The sequence below is a fragment of the Varroa destructor genome, unplaced genomic scaffold, assembly GCF_002443255.2.
Source record: "Varroa destructor unplaced genomic scaffold, Vdes_3.0 BEIS01000002.1, whole genome shotgun sequence".
NCBI classification, from domain to species: Eukaryota; Metazoa; Arthropoda; class Arachnida; order Mesostigmata; family Varroidae; genus Varroa; species Varroa destructor.
The window spans coordinates 3,847,665-3,863,431 of record NW_019211455.1 but is presented as its reverse complement, the minus strand read 5'-3'; the positions used below and the strand labels follow the sequence as shown (position 1 = coordinate 3,863,431).

General features: G+C 39.8%; 1 long non-coding RNA gene across 3 annotated transcripts in view; it reads right to left on the bottom strand.

Moving 5' to 3' along the window:
* Positions 1 to 10,384: 10,384 nt before the first annotated feature.
* The window catches only part of LOC147757264 (uncharacterized), a 13,620-nt gene continuing 8,237 nt past the window's right edge, over positions 10,385 to 15,767 (bottom strand). Inside the window, exons 4-5 of one of the 3 annotated variants that reach the window (XR_015320095.1) lie at positions 14,544 to 14,685; positions 10,385 to 10,806 (exon numbers count right to left, since the gene is read on the bottom strand). This is a non-coding gene — a long non-coding RNA (uncharacterized LOC147757264). Of the gene's footprint in view, positions 10,807 to 10,855; positions 11,192 to 14,543; positions 14,686 to 15,767 lie in introns of those variants that run through there. The other 2 variants (XR_015320096.1, XR_015320097.1) reach the window with 2 other exon arrangements.

Sequence of the window (15,767 nt, the reverse complement as noted above, 5' to 3'; positions counted from 1 at the left end):
ATTATAGAACGCTATAGAATGATTATTATTATTATGATGACTATTTTACCTAGAGCAATTAGTAGCAAAACCGTTATAATGGGAGGGTAAGCTTGGCACACGCAAGTAGCAGAGATAATGGCGACTGCGACTGCTGTATAAGAGAACCGAAATGGTCAGCAGGTAGTACGCAGAGTTTCGCAGGTAGTGTCGTCTTAGATTTTTTGTGTCGAAAAATATAGATGAAGCAAAAAATTGAGGCCTTTGATACAGCATAGGTTAATGTTGGAGAAAACTGCTGCAAAAGTGGCGCATGATGGTGTTATATATAGAGGATATAAGTTGGTACACACTGAAATAAAATTAAAAGACACTACATAGACAATTATCATTACGGTAATTGATTATATGATGAGAGGAGCAAACTAATAGACGAAGGACAGGTCAATAAGTAACACGGAAAGGGTTTACACGAGAAATCGTATAGTGCTTTACCAGATATAGAGGTAAAAATATAGAGGTAAAATCAAAATGATCTAAAGGAGTTCATTTGGAAGCAGGCAGAGATGGCATGGCATTGACAAAAGCTATGAAAAGTCGGCGATTTCTCCTGAGGAGAAAGCAGGGACATTCGTAAACTGATGAGAATACAACTATTACCTTAGATTTGCTAACTGCAGAACAGCATCGGCGAAAACGACGCGGTGATCAGTAGATGTAAAGATGCGTGCGTGACAAAATGAGAAAGAAACGTAAGTAATGTGACTGAGGTAGTGTAAAATCGACCGAAAAATGAGCGAGAGTCCAAGGGGCAAGTGAGAGTAGAAAAAACTATTTATTAATGAAAAGAACGAATATTAGAAAAAAATATATATGCTGAATCTAAGGTAAACAAATATTATCAAATGCAAAAAGGATAATAGGTAAAAATAAATCTACTATGATGGCTTTTGCCACGTGGATGATGGTGAAGGCAACAGTAAGAGCATTGTTCTTTTGTAAATAAAGCTGATAAATGTGTTTGACTAAAAAATTAAAATGTTTTTATTTAATATATGTTTAAACTGAATCGTTTAATAACGTAACGTATTTGTGGTATGTTTTTTTTAACTTACTTAACCCTTCTATGATTACGTAGTACTCAAGTTACGTACGGTCCAGGCTGGGTTAGATAATATGTAATACGAGCTAACAAAATGTTCATTAGGCACCTTCTGTTCAGGTTGATAGCTAGGTGCAAAATAGATCAGATTCTGAAATGTGTGAATTCGCGTGAGTGGGAAATAAAGAATACATTCGCTTCTAGAACCATTCATAGGCGAAAGATAGGTTGGAGATCGCATGAGTACGGAGTGATTCAAGTTTCTAATGTTAGTTAATACAAATACCGCTTCGTTTCAATCTAGCATTTTGTTAAAACACTCCGTATAAAATAGACACATTGCATGTTACGGATGCGAAATTAATCACCAAATAGACCCTTAGTCTTGATCCGTGATGTACAGAATGCATACTCATAGCGAGCGTGTATTCCACTGTTAAATCTGACAGCTGATATAATGGAGTAGATCTTTGTGGGTCTTCCTCGTTTCATGTATTTGTTTTAAGTCCAAACGTCTAGTTCGGTAAAAACAGTGAAAATTAAAACGGTGTTGTTCGAGTAAGCTTATCGGCCAACAGCTTTTTCATCATCTATATATACCTATATAGGAGAAATCTGATGTAGCGTTCACTTGGCATTATTATCATTATCATTTTAGGCCTGTTTGAGCACGAGTTTAGAATTACCCATCCTACCCCTAGGAATAACCATAACCAAACGAATGATCGGGTGTTTTCCTCTCGATTACATTCGATTGTCGATGCCGGTGCACTTTCGCTTAGTCAATGTAGTAAGCCCTCTTTCAAATATCATAGTTTTTTTTTTTCTTTTTTTTTTTTTTTATTAGGAACACCGGAACGCAAAACTGAGATCGTTTCAGTGTATGAAAAGAGCATCTCATGATCGATGAGCTCCGATATAAGGACTCGGATTCACTTGTGGGCCAGTAATGGAAAAACGCTTCGAAGATTCACCTTTCACGCGTATTGTTCTCTGATCAGCGCGATGATGTGAACATATAAGTAATCTCGATAGCGGTTTTGGCATGTACAGGCGTGTCTGAAACGAGATACTCATGGACATAACAACGTAACACTGAGAATCTGCTCCTCACACACTTTTATAAAATGTCGAGTTCGAGGTTCACTTTAGGTGGAACGCGTCTCCTAATGGTGTTTTATCACTGAGACGACTTCGAATTGTTGAATTCCAACATCGCCTCTTGCATGTTATACTTCTACATACAGATAAGCGACTAGTTGAATGTAAACAGGAACACATGTGAACCGTCAAGGCCGATGATCTTTGCCTGTAGCAGAAAATAGTTTATCTCTAAGTGGTAAGAGACTAAACGCCGTAAACACGAAAAGAACTCCAGACTTGAGCGTATCTCTCAAGCGAAAGATGCTATGCCCGATTTCGAATCTAATCAGCTCCATCCTCATCTTGACGCCTGAGCTTCTATTTTTTTTTTCTTTGTCAGTCGCTCTCCAGGATTGCTTTGCTACTTGATTTGCCATTGCGGCATCTACCCACGCTTTATGCAAGTTACTATATTGCCGGGTGCTCTAATCAACTACGTCGTATGCGCAGCTATTTCCAAAGACGCAAGTCGACCTAATCGCACGGATCGTTGAACTCCCTTGAAGCCTTTTACTAGTCACCTAGTTTTACGATATATCGAACACTTGACATTTTGTAAATTTTACGGTTGCATTATCACGTACCAGCCATAAAAGGAACAAACGCAGTTTGCTCGTGTCCGTAACGAATGTGTAGATGTTAAGGAAATCAACGTGGGCCCGCCAGGTTGATTATTAGATGGACATATCTATCCTCATAGTACACCATTACACGCCTTGAATATGGCGTCCGACTACCTTCTCGGTAGCTATCCAGTATTCATACATCTACGTATGCAACGAAGGACAGATTTTCTGACTTCAACGGTTTAAATTATATTCTTCATCAGTCTCTTAGTTGGACTCGCATCGCAGACGTTTGTAACCGAATATCGCCGAAACCAATTAACCACCATAGGATGGCAATAGCGTATACGGTCCTCTCCCCGAGCGCTGATTTCCCATTCCATAGTAGGCGTAGTTTTTCGCGAGCGTGGGTTATATATAACTTCGTTACTTTGTGATAAAACTAGAGCTTTTTCAAGCAGTGCAAAGCAATCAGCAGTCAAAGCTTTTTCAAATAATCCCGCACGTTGAATTCGCTATAGGAGGGTTCGTATTGCACAGATAGCAAGATGTTCATGTCAATGAGCATACACATGCCCAGCTAGCTGGGCGATTTGAGCGACTGCGACGGCTATGCAGATGCGAATTAGACGAATAGACCGTTCTTCGCAGATTCGCGCGCTTGACGCTGCTGTGTTCGAGCTGTCGTCAAGAAGGTGCCGTGCCAAAGGCGTTCTCAGGAGCCGTTGTCTGTATCGATTTGACCCCCTTCCTGTTATCCAACGGAAGGGCGAACTCATTGAGGAACTACGCCCAAAATGTGACTGTCTGTTAGCGAGCAGCATTGCAAACGATCGTGGATAGTTACGTCAATCTAGCAAGCTTGTATGTATATATTTATTACCATTAGTGTCGAGTTAGAAGCGATGACAAGTTTGTTACTTGAAAAATATGCAATTCAAGTTTAGACTGATACAGAGCAATATACAACTCCCGCCAACGACACATACAACACGACCTGCGTAGATGAAGGAGGGTTACCGCAACACCAATCATGTATATATAATTAAGTGGCGCAAATTAAGGCCAATAATAATAATAATATTATAAACTTTATTCTATGGTAGCATCCTGAAAAAGGACGACTTAGTGTTAAGTGTCTACGCTAAGTGAGTCCTAGCTATATTGACCATTTAGCGTTAGGAACTGGGAAAGATGTGCTAGAAACGACAATAGCCTATAATTTGAAGCCAATTATAATAACATTTAATTACACAAGTAATTTTCTTCTACTCTACCATGAGGAGAATATACATTGAATTAACTTGAATATTTAAATAATTCTTTACATTACATTACTCTAAGTATTTTAAGTTACGTATAATCATTTACTGAGGACACCCGATATGTAGCAATTCAACAGAGCAGTGAGGCTGTGCCGCGCGATCATATTTTACATTAGATGATAAGATTATCTTGAATTCTCAATTTCATTTCTAGTTTTTAGATTAATAGATTTAATTTGAGCAGTATTTTCGTCGTCCCGCGATTCCGAGCTCTGCTCGTTATGACACCTCCACGAATACTACTAACAAAAAAAAAAAAAAAAAAAAAACTAGATCCTTCTGGTCAGAAAATTTAAAGGTTTGCTTGCTGATTCTAAACAAATATATATATATAAGTCGAACTCGTTTTTGTAGACAGTCGTAGTATGAAGGAAGGCTTCGTGGTAACTGGCAAGCCCCATCTTTAGAGAACAACGACAGACGCCTACCAGTCGTCGTTATGGATCCAGATCTGTAATGAAACCTCTCTCATAATTTGAATGCTTACTTTGATAAGGTCAGTTTAGAGACAAGACCAAAAGTCACATCTTCGATATCGTTCCAACGTACGACACAGACATGTGAAGATACCGCATGGGAGGCACAGTTGTAATCATCATTAGTACTTCCAACGTAAAAATCATTCACCCGCGTTAATGTTAAAATTCATAAAGATAAATCAGGGCGTTCAATATTTCAGTGAAAAGGCAAACGCATATTTGTTCGTGGATTCAGCCTGTTCCCATCCGAATCCCAACCAAAACCTCAACTTTCATAAACAAACGTGTGACGGGAATCAAAGCAGACTTCCACCATTTTAATTTTATATTCCTCGAGAGTCACAGGACTTGTGCTCGTCAATGACAATCGGCAAGGTTGGTCATAGCATTAAAAAAGTCCTTCTTATAGTTATAGTAGTAGTTAGGCGCTCTTGGAGACTTAATGAAATTTAAGGAAGCATCCTCGACGTGCTTAGTGGCTTTAGATCAGGTATGTCGTCATGCATACGAGGATATCTGACCTTTGGCCTAGGGAGATCCTGATCCGTGTTCATTATAAAAATCAAGTTCAGCGACATGCACTATATGATTGATTGGCTATTCGATATTTGCTTGAATCAGCCTATACTCAGTAAATCTCCATTTCAAAATGAAACGTGTATTAAATTTGATAATATGAAGATGAGAAAACGACTCTGTAATAGTGATGATGCTATGTTGAATCCAACTAACATTGTATAGCATCAGAAGAGTATTTAATAACCTGAAATGAATCTTCCTCCCAGCGTTTATTAGAGTTAAGTTCAGGTTCTCTTAATTTGGCGTATTTAATGCGGCGTGATCGTCTTTCTTATTTATGAAGGGAACTACAATAATATCTATTTAACGCAGTTATTAATGCTACGATACCTAAGAGATTATCACATATCCACCCCTTCAACAACAGAGTCCATTAGCTGACCAGTCGACCCAAATGAATAAACTAACATGTCTAAGAAGTCTTGTCTAGTTTCGTAGAAAAAGCTTTTCAGATTTTTAAAATCAGCTTACGTTAACATATAATGTATATATTAAATCAGTTGGAAATATGTATCTAAAAAAAATGGCTTCGAATGCTCCAAGATAAGTAAGCATAAATATTATGATGTAATGGCAGATATAAGCTGCGAACGTTCGTGGGGTATCTCTGGTCAAGGTTTTCGAACGTGTTAGCAGATAGCAAAAAATTCGGAGAGAATCTCCAAGAAAATAAGGACATTTCGATCAATTTAATTGGCTTTGCGCCACATAATAATGTATATATATATCGTCAGCAGTATACTTCAATCACGTTAGCAGAAGCGGAGACAATTTAAACTGATGAATTTTTTAGGCTTCACGTTGGGCCTATTCATGATGCCTCATCTTTAGAAACGTGAAATATAGCTTATGTTAAGCAATAAGAGCCTCAGTTTCGCAACTAGTAATGCTATTAGATAAGCTCAGCTTAAGCAATCGTGGGTCAGCCGATAGATCGATTTGAATCGGATTTCGCCAGCTTAACACATAAATGGTCGTTTCTACTTTCATGTTTTGATCGTTATAACCGTTATGATTATATTTAATTAGACACGCCAAATAGTTAGTCAGGCAGCTTGGACCATCTATAGAAACTCATCGCAAAGAGCATTCTGGGTAACATTATTGGATTGTATGATTGAAGGTAGCATGCAGAGAAAAAATCGGCAAGATGTCGTATAGGCGCTCGGAAAGTGTTTTATCTCGAAATCAGTTTCGTCACTCGAATATAACAGATATGTGTCCAGTTTTTAGTAGAAATAGGTGCTTTCAAAGGTTAGACATCTACATGATAAAACGTTCATCCAGACATGGTTCGAGCCAGAAGAAGAGGTGCTAAGGAACATCAGCTTACGTAGAGATAGAAAAATCTAAACGAGTTCTGCCACGCGAAAGAATAAATTTTATTTACGTAACTGTCATTCGTTTTCATCATCTCATTGAGTTCTTGCTCACCGTAAACAAATTGAGATCGCCTATATCCGTTGCGTACCTCAGCTAAGTGGCAAATACGTATGTTTTTTCAGAGCTAAAGCGGAGGCAAGCCGCGTGAGGCTGAGGGTTCAGTCGGCTGCCAGTAAATCCAATTCGGACGAGTCAAAAGAAAGACCTATCTCATTTTGCTCTGCCATTCTGAGTCACGTGATTTATAAAACCGGCCAAGGCATAGAGCATCGGTTGGATGGTGTATGCGGCATTGAAAATCAGCCTTCCCAGCGTTATCGTATTATACTTCTGAGAATTGTTGCTAGATTTCATAGTATTTATTACGGGAAGTCTACAGGTGGCCAATGCTAAGGTCAAAAACTTCTTTTCACTCATGTATTCTATTCGATTCCCTCGGCTCTCACCATGTTTCCGATTCAAGAGCGCTCATAGGCGGGCTTTTCAAAGGCAGTAGTGGCGTTTCGCCCCCAACCGATTGCATACAAAAGCGCAAGGAGTAAATATATTACAACCTGAAGACTGTTTAAACTAGAATTATTCTTCCCCTTCAGATTGTAATCATAAAAGAATGCTTTTATTTAGGTAATAGTAACGTAAAAGGTACAAAAAGAAACAGTGGCTTAGGTGTTATCAAAACGTTCTGCACTTGTTTAACTATTACTCCTCTGGATTTATTGTTTCGACAGTGAAACATTCATAGGGTCTACCGCATCTACAGGAATAGGTGCAAACTATTCTTTTGCAGAGTCCATTTTAGAACAGATCATACATTAGGTTTGAAACTGAGACTTCAAGGGGTAAGATACTCAAGCAGATACGTTGATAATTAGGTGCAAAGACGTTAAGTCAGGAGCCCACTTGGGTTAATTTATGTATCCTTCATTCATTCGTCTATCATCAATTCTAATGATCTTCCGCTAGTTCGTCGTCTGTAGCCAATGGGGCTGTGAATTCGAAGTTGAGGACGTCAATTAAACTAGGTAATGTTATATTTGATGCCTGATTTCCTTCTGACAGCAGCTTACGCACAATGTATTTTCAGCTGCTCCGACCAGACTGGTGGTCACAACCTGATTTAATCTAGTTAGTATATGTTCTTGAAATGATGACTTATCATGCTTGGTAACGCTCGGTAATCCTATTTAGCTATGCTCCACACATGCACATAACTTCTAACTTCGATTTTGTACATGTCAAACTATAATATTGATTTAATATAACACATTCATATATATATATATATATATATAGGAAGGAATGTTATGCGAACTACCGCATCGCACGTTGCAAGGATCTCTTCACACCTTTTTCCCTTTTCGATTATACAATCGGCCCTATCTATTTAGCTCTGTCTATAAAAACCTGTTACTATTACGACTGTTTGTATACGCACGTACGAGTGAGCGATCGAGTGATCAAGTAAGCAATACCTTGCGGATCTGAGGACTCTTTGATTTTCTGTCTGGCCGTTTATCTTCCTTGGCGTCTATATGTATTTATACAAAAGCGTATAGTTTTGTCCTTGTGTGCAGGTTTCAATCATATAGGGGCATAGCTGGATGCGTCGCACTGATATTCCAGTTCTGCATTGCGGTTGCAATCAACCGATGTTGTTAACGGCGATAATTTTCCTACTATATTCAGCTAATAGTAGAAGCACGAACGAGCACCAGCAATAACAGCTGCTGGCACCATCATGATTTCTATATGCAACTGCTTATTCCTCACTTTGGCCATCTTAGAAACCACGACCGGAACGGACGACGATCGACGGCCTGTTTTTCAACCAACGCCTGGACGACTAATCGTAAGCCAATGAATGCCAGCAACATTTCAAAATCTCGCCGGTTCAAGCAGCGATCACAATGATGATTATATTTATGATGGTAAAGATCGTGGTGGTAGCGCTCGTGGCGATGTCTCAGTCGTTTGCTAGCGAAGCGCCGGTGGTAGGATCCGACGCAGCGGTAGACGCGCGCATCCTCCGCCCGTCCGCCTGCTTTCTCACCCGGCCATTTACAGCCACTGTGTGCGAGACAGTATCGAAAGACGTCGACGGGGACGACTACGAATGATGTTAGTTCCTAACAACAATGTTAGCGGTCATAATTATAGTAGCAGTAGTAGTAGTAGCAACTCGTTGCTTTGATACCGTCCGTCAATTGCGTGTTGGGGACAGTGGCGTTGATGTGCCAACCAGCGCCACTTCGACAACAACACCGTAACACAACAAGCTTGACCCTAACCAAAAGTCATCGCTGCTGCTATAGCCATCGTTACCGAAGCAGCTACAATTGCCACTGACGAAGCTGATTCATTGCTATCTTTGCCGCTACCGCCGGCGGTTCAAGTATCCCCTCAATGACGACCTCCGTGTTGTCTCAGTGTTGGCCAGCCGATATTGTCGCTTTAGATGTATCAATTGTGTTATCCTTATGAATATTATTATTACTATTGCGATTATCCGTAGCGCATATACGGATAGGCAAGTCGAATTTTAAGCTGCTCTTCTACGACAGCCATAGAAACAACTGCTATCACTGCCGATACGAAGATTTTTACCCCCAAAACAACACTACGGGAACACGACTTTGTCGGCTTTGCGACGCCAAACGCTTCGATACGATTCAACTATGGCGTACAACAGTTTGCATGTACGTCGAATGCTGTTAATATAGTACCGACGAAGTACCACGTGGACAGTGGCTCGACAATAACCATTTCAACAGTGGCTTGACTTAAAACGAAGACCCGTAACAGCTTCCTAGAAGAAGAAACGTGTGGGTTGAGACGATCCTGTCTGACCGGGCAAATCTGGGCAAAACAGTGATATAACAACGAACAGACGAATAAACATGGACGGTAAACTTTCCAGCTGTGCTCTACAGCGGATATGACTACTAGTCATTAAAGACAGGGACATTACTCGACCGCGGTTGAGGATGAACACACAAAACGTATCGATCAGACTGCTAAACTAGATCAGTACTGGCTACGATTAGGTCCAATCGAAGACTGCTCGGAAGAAGGAAGCCAATAAACAGAAATATGGGTTTTGTCATTGGACACACCACTCAGCATGTTAAGCACGGGTTGAGCGGACGTAAACGTACAGGTCAGAGTGACCCTGCACTTGGGATTTTGCTTTTAATAACTAGTTATATCGATTCAAATTGTTTTTTAAAACACTTTACTGTAAGTTTGAGATATTTGAAATAGTGATCAGCAACTTTTACCTAGAAATTGTTGATTATCTACCAATACGCAGAAAATTCAAGTTCCAGCGGTTTATGCCGGTCCATGAAATTATTAAGACAACGGCGACCGTGATACAAATGATCTAGCATATATATATATATATATCCAATAGGAACTACTAGAATTCAGTTATGCTGTCAGTGAACATCCACCATTACTCTAAAACGACTTAGTTTCAATTATTGCCACGAGTATATTTCTCGGTTGTTTATCTTTATCTACTTTTATATATTTATCTATTTTATATCTAACTTGAAGTTAAGTCATCATTAAATGAAGTATTACTATACGGCTGCTAGGTGCTATATGGTGAAGAAGATAGTATTATCCTCAAATATGTTGTCTTCAACAGTAATACTAATAGTCACGGAATATGATATCAAGTGCCTTTAATGTTTCTGCACTGGACAATCAATGTTGTTAGCTATATGGTAGGATTTGCCTATCGACAGTAACGTTATGCAGTATATAGGAACAAAAACTTTCAAGTTGTAACACAGTTGGATTAAGGGTACTAGCTTAACACAAAAGCCGCTAACAGGAACTATTTCTGCCGCCACAGTAGAAAATTCAGTCATTCTATTTGTTACCGTGAGTCAAGGACATATTGCGTTACGCAACACTGTATGGTAACAATAATAATAAGCATTTACTAAGATTATTTTTGTTAATACATTTTAGGTGGAAGCGGCGTTGTTTCGTGTTGCAAATGTTTCCCATTTACGAACGGAAAGGTCTCTACAAAGAGTAGTCTTTGTTGAGGTTACAGAGCGTCGAGTTTACGTACCTTGATAACAATTTGCCCCCTCCCCCCTCCCGAGGATCGACATCCTTGGGCAATAAGCCGACTGACCTTGTGGCCACCGGATAGAGCCAAGTACAAAGCATACCTTCGGTAATCATCAGCGTTGTCACTGTCATTAAAATTAACGCATATCTTGATGGCCTTCCTGGAAATGGGAACATTGCATGGTCGTTATGGAAATCTGTGTAGCAATTAAATTACAAGTCCCAATTTGTTTATCTGAAGTATTATCGTTACTTTTATTTATATTTGTTAGACGCTCAATATACGCATTTTTACATAAAATTCCGGTTTGAACAAGGAATTGCCCAACGTTGTCGCAAACGCGAGCGTTTCACAATACCAGACGGTGTATTTACGCGGTGATTATTGTTCTTATCTCTGCAGGCATTTATAAGTCGCCGGAGAAAGCATAATACCATTCGCTATCTGCGAAAAAAACGTCTGAAGACACTGACAGATCGATTCAGACCATGCACACTGGGTAACCAAGCAGGCTTGCCTCAGCCATGGCGCGCTGAACAAACCACCTGTTCATACGGAAAGTATAAACAAGCAATAAGTTTGGGTTATTATTTCCCACAGGTATGCGTATAGGATATTATATAAAAAATGGCAAGTATTGACGTAAACGATTAAAACGTCTAACAATGCACACCGTTTTCTGGCTAGCGAGCTTGTTAAATCTAACTTCAAAATACCCTACCTGTTAGACCATCTGATTATTATTAGAAAATTGGATGGACGTCTGTCTGCGGTGCAATTCTTTTAGATATCCTACTATTCACCTCAGTAGGATTTTATCTGTATCGGCTTTTTCACAGCCTGCCATTTCGTGGACCTATTCTATTTACAGCATGGCAGGCCAATGTAATTAGAGAGGCTTCGTAAGGAAGGCTTTCGGAATGAGATAATGAAAAATTGAATATATAAATATTTCAAATCGATGAAGCTTTAGTATGACTTGTGCTAATACTACGTCAACGATCTTCTCGAAGAGTTGTACCATGTTTCGATAGGAAGATGACGGTTCCAGCAAGTAAAAAAATGTTTATATTTTTTAAAGTATCGTTGGCTGGGTCTTTGATTCTAAAGCTAGTTTATGTGTGCCCTTTCACTGCTGTGAACTACTTAATTTCATGTAATGTTAAAAAGATACTTTCTTTTCGATTTTGCCGAATCGGTGTAGCAAGTAGATCCATGAGCAACTAATCCACACGAAGAACTTTATTCTATGATGACTTACTAACCGTTGAAAGGCAGTTGTTGGTTTAACTCTATAGGTTAACGTTCACTAGCAGTCTTAGATATACGCCTTGCTCCTTTATAATAAATAAGTTCTCTATTTGGAACAGAGCTAACTTGAGACCGTCCAAATAGCTATACAACTATGCGTATCACTTAATTACTTTTCACTTTATGTATCGTTACTATTTTCGTCGCTAAAGGCGATCAATATTTTTGTTACTTACTCTTATTGTTATTCTTGAAATGCTACTTTAGCTAAAGGAGCCTATCTCCTCTCAAAATCATAGTTCCGATTTTACTGTTTTTCTGTATTCGCCCTGTGCCCCCGGTGGGCGTGTGCGTTTTTTGACCGTACTAGATCCAGAAATCTGGCTCCTAGGCATTAACAACACACGCCGATTAACGCTTTCAGAAACTCTTTTGGGAGGCGTTAAGTAAAGTCCGTACGTAGTCCATTTATCCGGTATTCTTATTTTGTTTTGGATAAGATGTCGAATACCTTACAGGCCCGAACTAAAACGCTATAATATAGTAATGTGATATTTGAACTTCCCCTCCATGAATCAAGTACTGAAAGGCCATGCCAACCTAATACACTATGAAAGCGTCTCGAAAAGAGGTCGTTATTGCCAAAAATATGTGCACGATTTCGCATTATATTCTGAATTCTATAGCCTTGCAAGGGCAAATCTGAAAGCCTATTTTGCTATTTCGAATAAAAGGCGTTCAGGTAATGACAGGCTCTTTTTAACTCTACTGAGACTACTCTGCTAGTATTTCTAAACTCTGCTGCGTGTGTCTTCTAGAAGCCTGAATCACAAGATCTGTTCGATTCAATTTATTACGGTAACCCACTGGAATGAATATGGGACGCATTGGATGCGACTTGGCTGAAGGTATATTCCTTACGTTCCGCCCATTGACGTGCATCGGCGTGTGGGGCGAAAAGCTACGAGGAAGCTAGTTGATCGGCCTTCAGAATGGCCCTCATGGCCGCGCGTCACACTACAGTAAATACATTACATTCGATGCAGTCGTTCCATTTCAACGCATTCTACTTAAGCCGCTTTTAGTTAACGCACTACCTTTATTTACACAATTTCACTCACCGATATTTATTCGAAACATAGAATATACTGTGCATGACTAAGAAATTCTGACTATCCAACTCTCTACTGGCAGATTTCACTACCGTTAACGGTGGTACACGATTTGATAACGCGGACTGAACGTTGCCGCCCCGTAGGGCAATCATGGATGCCGTTTTGTATGCTGCCAATGCGGGAATTGTCCTAGAGTCATTGACATCGGGCGTAAGAGCGCCTTGTTTCGGCAGCTGGCAGCAAATAGGTTGTGTAATGCCTGAACTTCCACGTACATCGAAGGATGTAAAAATTTGCGATACTTTAACGAATAGCTGTTTTGTACCATGAAGCTGTCCGAGGTGCGCTGAGCTACCCGAAGGGCATTGGAATAAAAGATAGAGTCGAATAGAGTCGTAAGCTATGATTTCAATTGAGTCGGTGTATATATATCTATTCAGGTACTTCAAGAGACATACAGGACTGCCTGCTTAACTAATACGTGGACCTGTAGTGTAACCAAAGAGCCCAAAGGACGACCATTTTTGTTGATATTCACAGCGGGATGTTTTGATAGAGCGAATAGTTCCAATGATATTGACCGTGTATATATATAGGGCTTGAACTTCGGCGTTTAATAAGTCGAAGCAACTTTTGCTTCGATTCAACACTTTTTGATCTTACCTACTAAGTAATCTTCAAAATCAATGGGTTCACTTATCGAGTAAGCGGTATTGCTTGCGTGATCAGTAGGCGCTGAACGGCAGCTTCCGCAAATAGGTTAACTCTCTAGTTTCATTTGAATTATTCATTTGGTCATCGAAACATCTAGTTAGCCTTCGGAACCAGCTCTTTTTATGACACATTGTTCGACTTTCGAGTACGATACATTCACATTGTACCCATTTATCAAGGCGGTTCGAAATTGTCCCGCTGTTCAATCATACAGCGTATATAATAAGGTACGTGAATTTAACAATTTAAAATAGTACGCGAAACGAAAACAATGATATAAATATGAATCCATATATGTTTGTTACAGTAACTAGTCGTGTGGATACGATCCGGTGCGAACGTTAGGTCCGTTGTCAGCTTACTACCCGTGACTCCACCCATTTTTGCTGGCAGCGTCGTTTGCTATTGATCGTAAGTAACAATTATTTGAATGAGACCATCGGGTAAAAGGGTCTACCAAAAGAGCGTGCTCACATATCTCATAAGTATGGAAAAAAAATGCTTTCCGTATGATAACAACGTGTAATCGTCATTGGAAAATCGGCGTGCACTTCTCTGGTGTTCCCGAAAGACACCTATGTATAGTACTTTATACGTATGCTGTTTGTTCAGGAAATCAGAGCCTAAACTCAGGTATGGTTGAATTGACTCTGACAAGACATTGACGAACGCTAGGATTTCGTTAGCAGGCGCCAGTCACTTTGTGCATCTTGCTTCAAAGGCCAGCCCATGTCTCTACACATCTGTATAAGATTGCAACGGAAATTTTGATTATCCTGTGAATTAGATTACGTTACAAGTTAAATTATCAACGTACCCTTATAATAACGATTTGTCATCTCTATTTTCTCTTCCTCAACTGTTTTAGAAGGCAGTAATAGCGTGCTTTAGACGATCATTTTGTGAGTTAGCCAGCGCTTTCCGGGACGTAGGAGTTTGCTTTGTTTCTTCCGGATGCCCTTGAGAATGTTGAGAAAAATGAAGGTCAGAAACATCTGCTCAGTTTTCGCGCATTCATAGGTACCGATGATGATGATGATTATTATTGTCGTTTCTATCTGTGTCTGATTCACTTGACCGTTCGAGCTTTTCGTTTTACAACTAGGATCAGTCCAGCAAACCAGTGTCAGTTCGAGCGCTTGCGTACAAACCGAGCAGCCAGTCGCTATGTATCGGTAAAAACCGTCGAGACGTTTGCGACGCGCTACAGTATGTTTTCCTCTTTTGCGGTACGATCCGTTCGCACCGCTAAACGAATTCGGACGAGGAACACATTCTGTACTGCGACAGCTGCCACTCGGCATCTTACGTTACTATATATATTTTGCGATATAGTCTAAATATTAGATTCGAGCATCTTGTTCAAATGAGAAGTTAATTAAAGTTGAATTGTGCTTGACCAATCCAAGTAACATCGTTTTAAACAAGCTATAATGCAGGCGTGTCCTTGCACATGTAGATTTACACGTCTCCGATTTTTTTGTGATAATCTAAGGGTGATTCGCCACCTTGACTTATATGCGTACTACACTATTTGCAGACTTAACGCAGTAACAGGTCTGATTCGCAAAAAAACAGTTTGTCTTCTACAAAAAACCTACTGCAAGGGTTCTTCGTTTAACTAAAAAATCAGTTCCTAGCCATGTTTATGTTTCGACGCGCGTATTGATCGCCACCAATTAAGTCAGAAGGCTTAATGGGTGGTATCAGCTTCTTCAGTCTAGCATGGATATAGCAGGATTTAGATTAGATAGAATGATCGCTGGCTTGCTTGTTCGTTCTCCCCATTGGGAGAAAATTCAAGTTCTATGAATGTTATATCCTTTGAAAGAGACATCGTAGAAAGACGTATCTATCAACGAAGTAGTTTATTTGGCTGGTTTGTGTGGCTGTAAACTGGAGATAGCTACTTAATTTAATCGTCAACTCTGCATGCACCTTACGCGCTCGTTCCTACGGTGCTACTAAGGTTAGGCTTAACTACCTGGCTGTGAATTCTAAAACAAAAATTTGCGGCTATACGCATTAGATTACAATATAT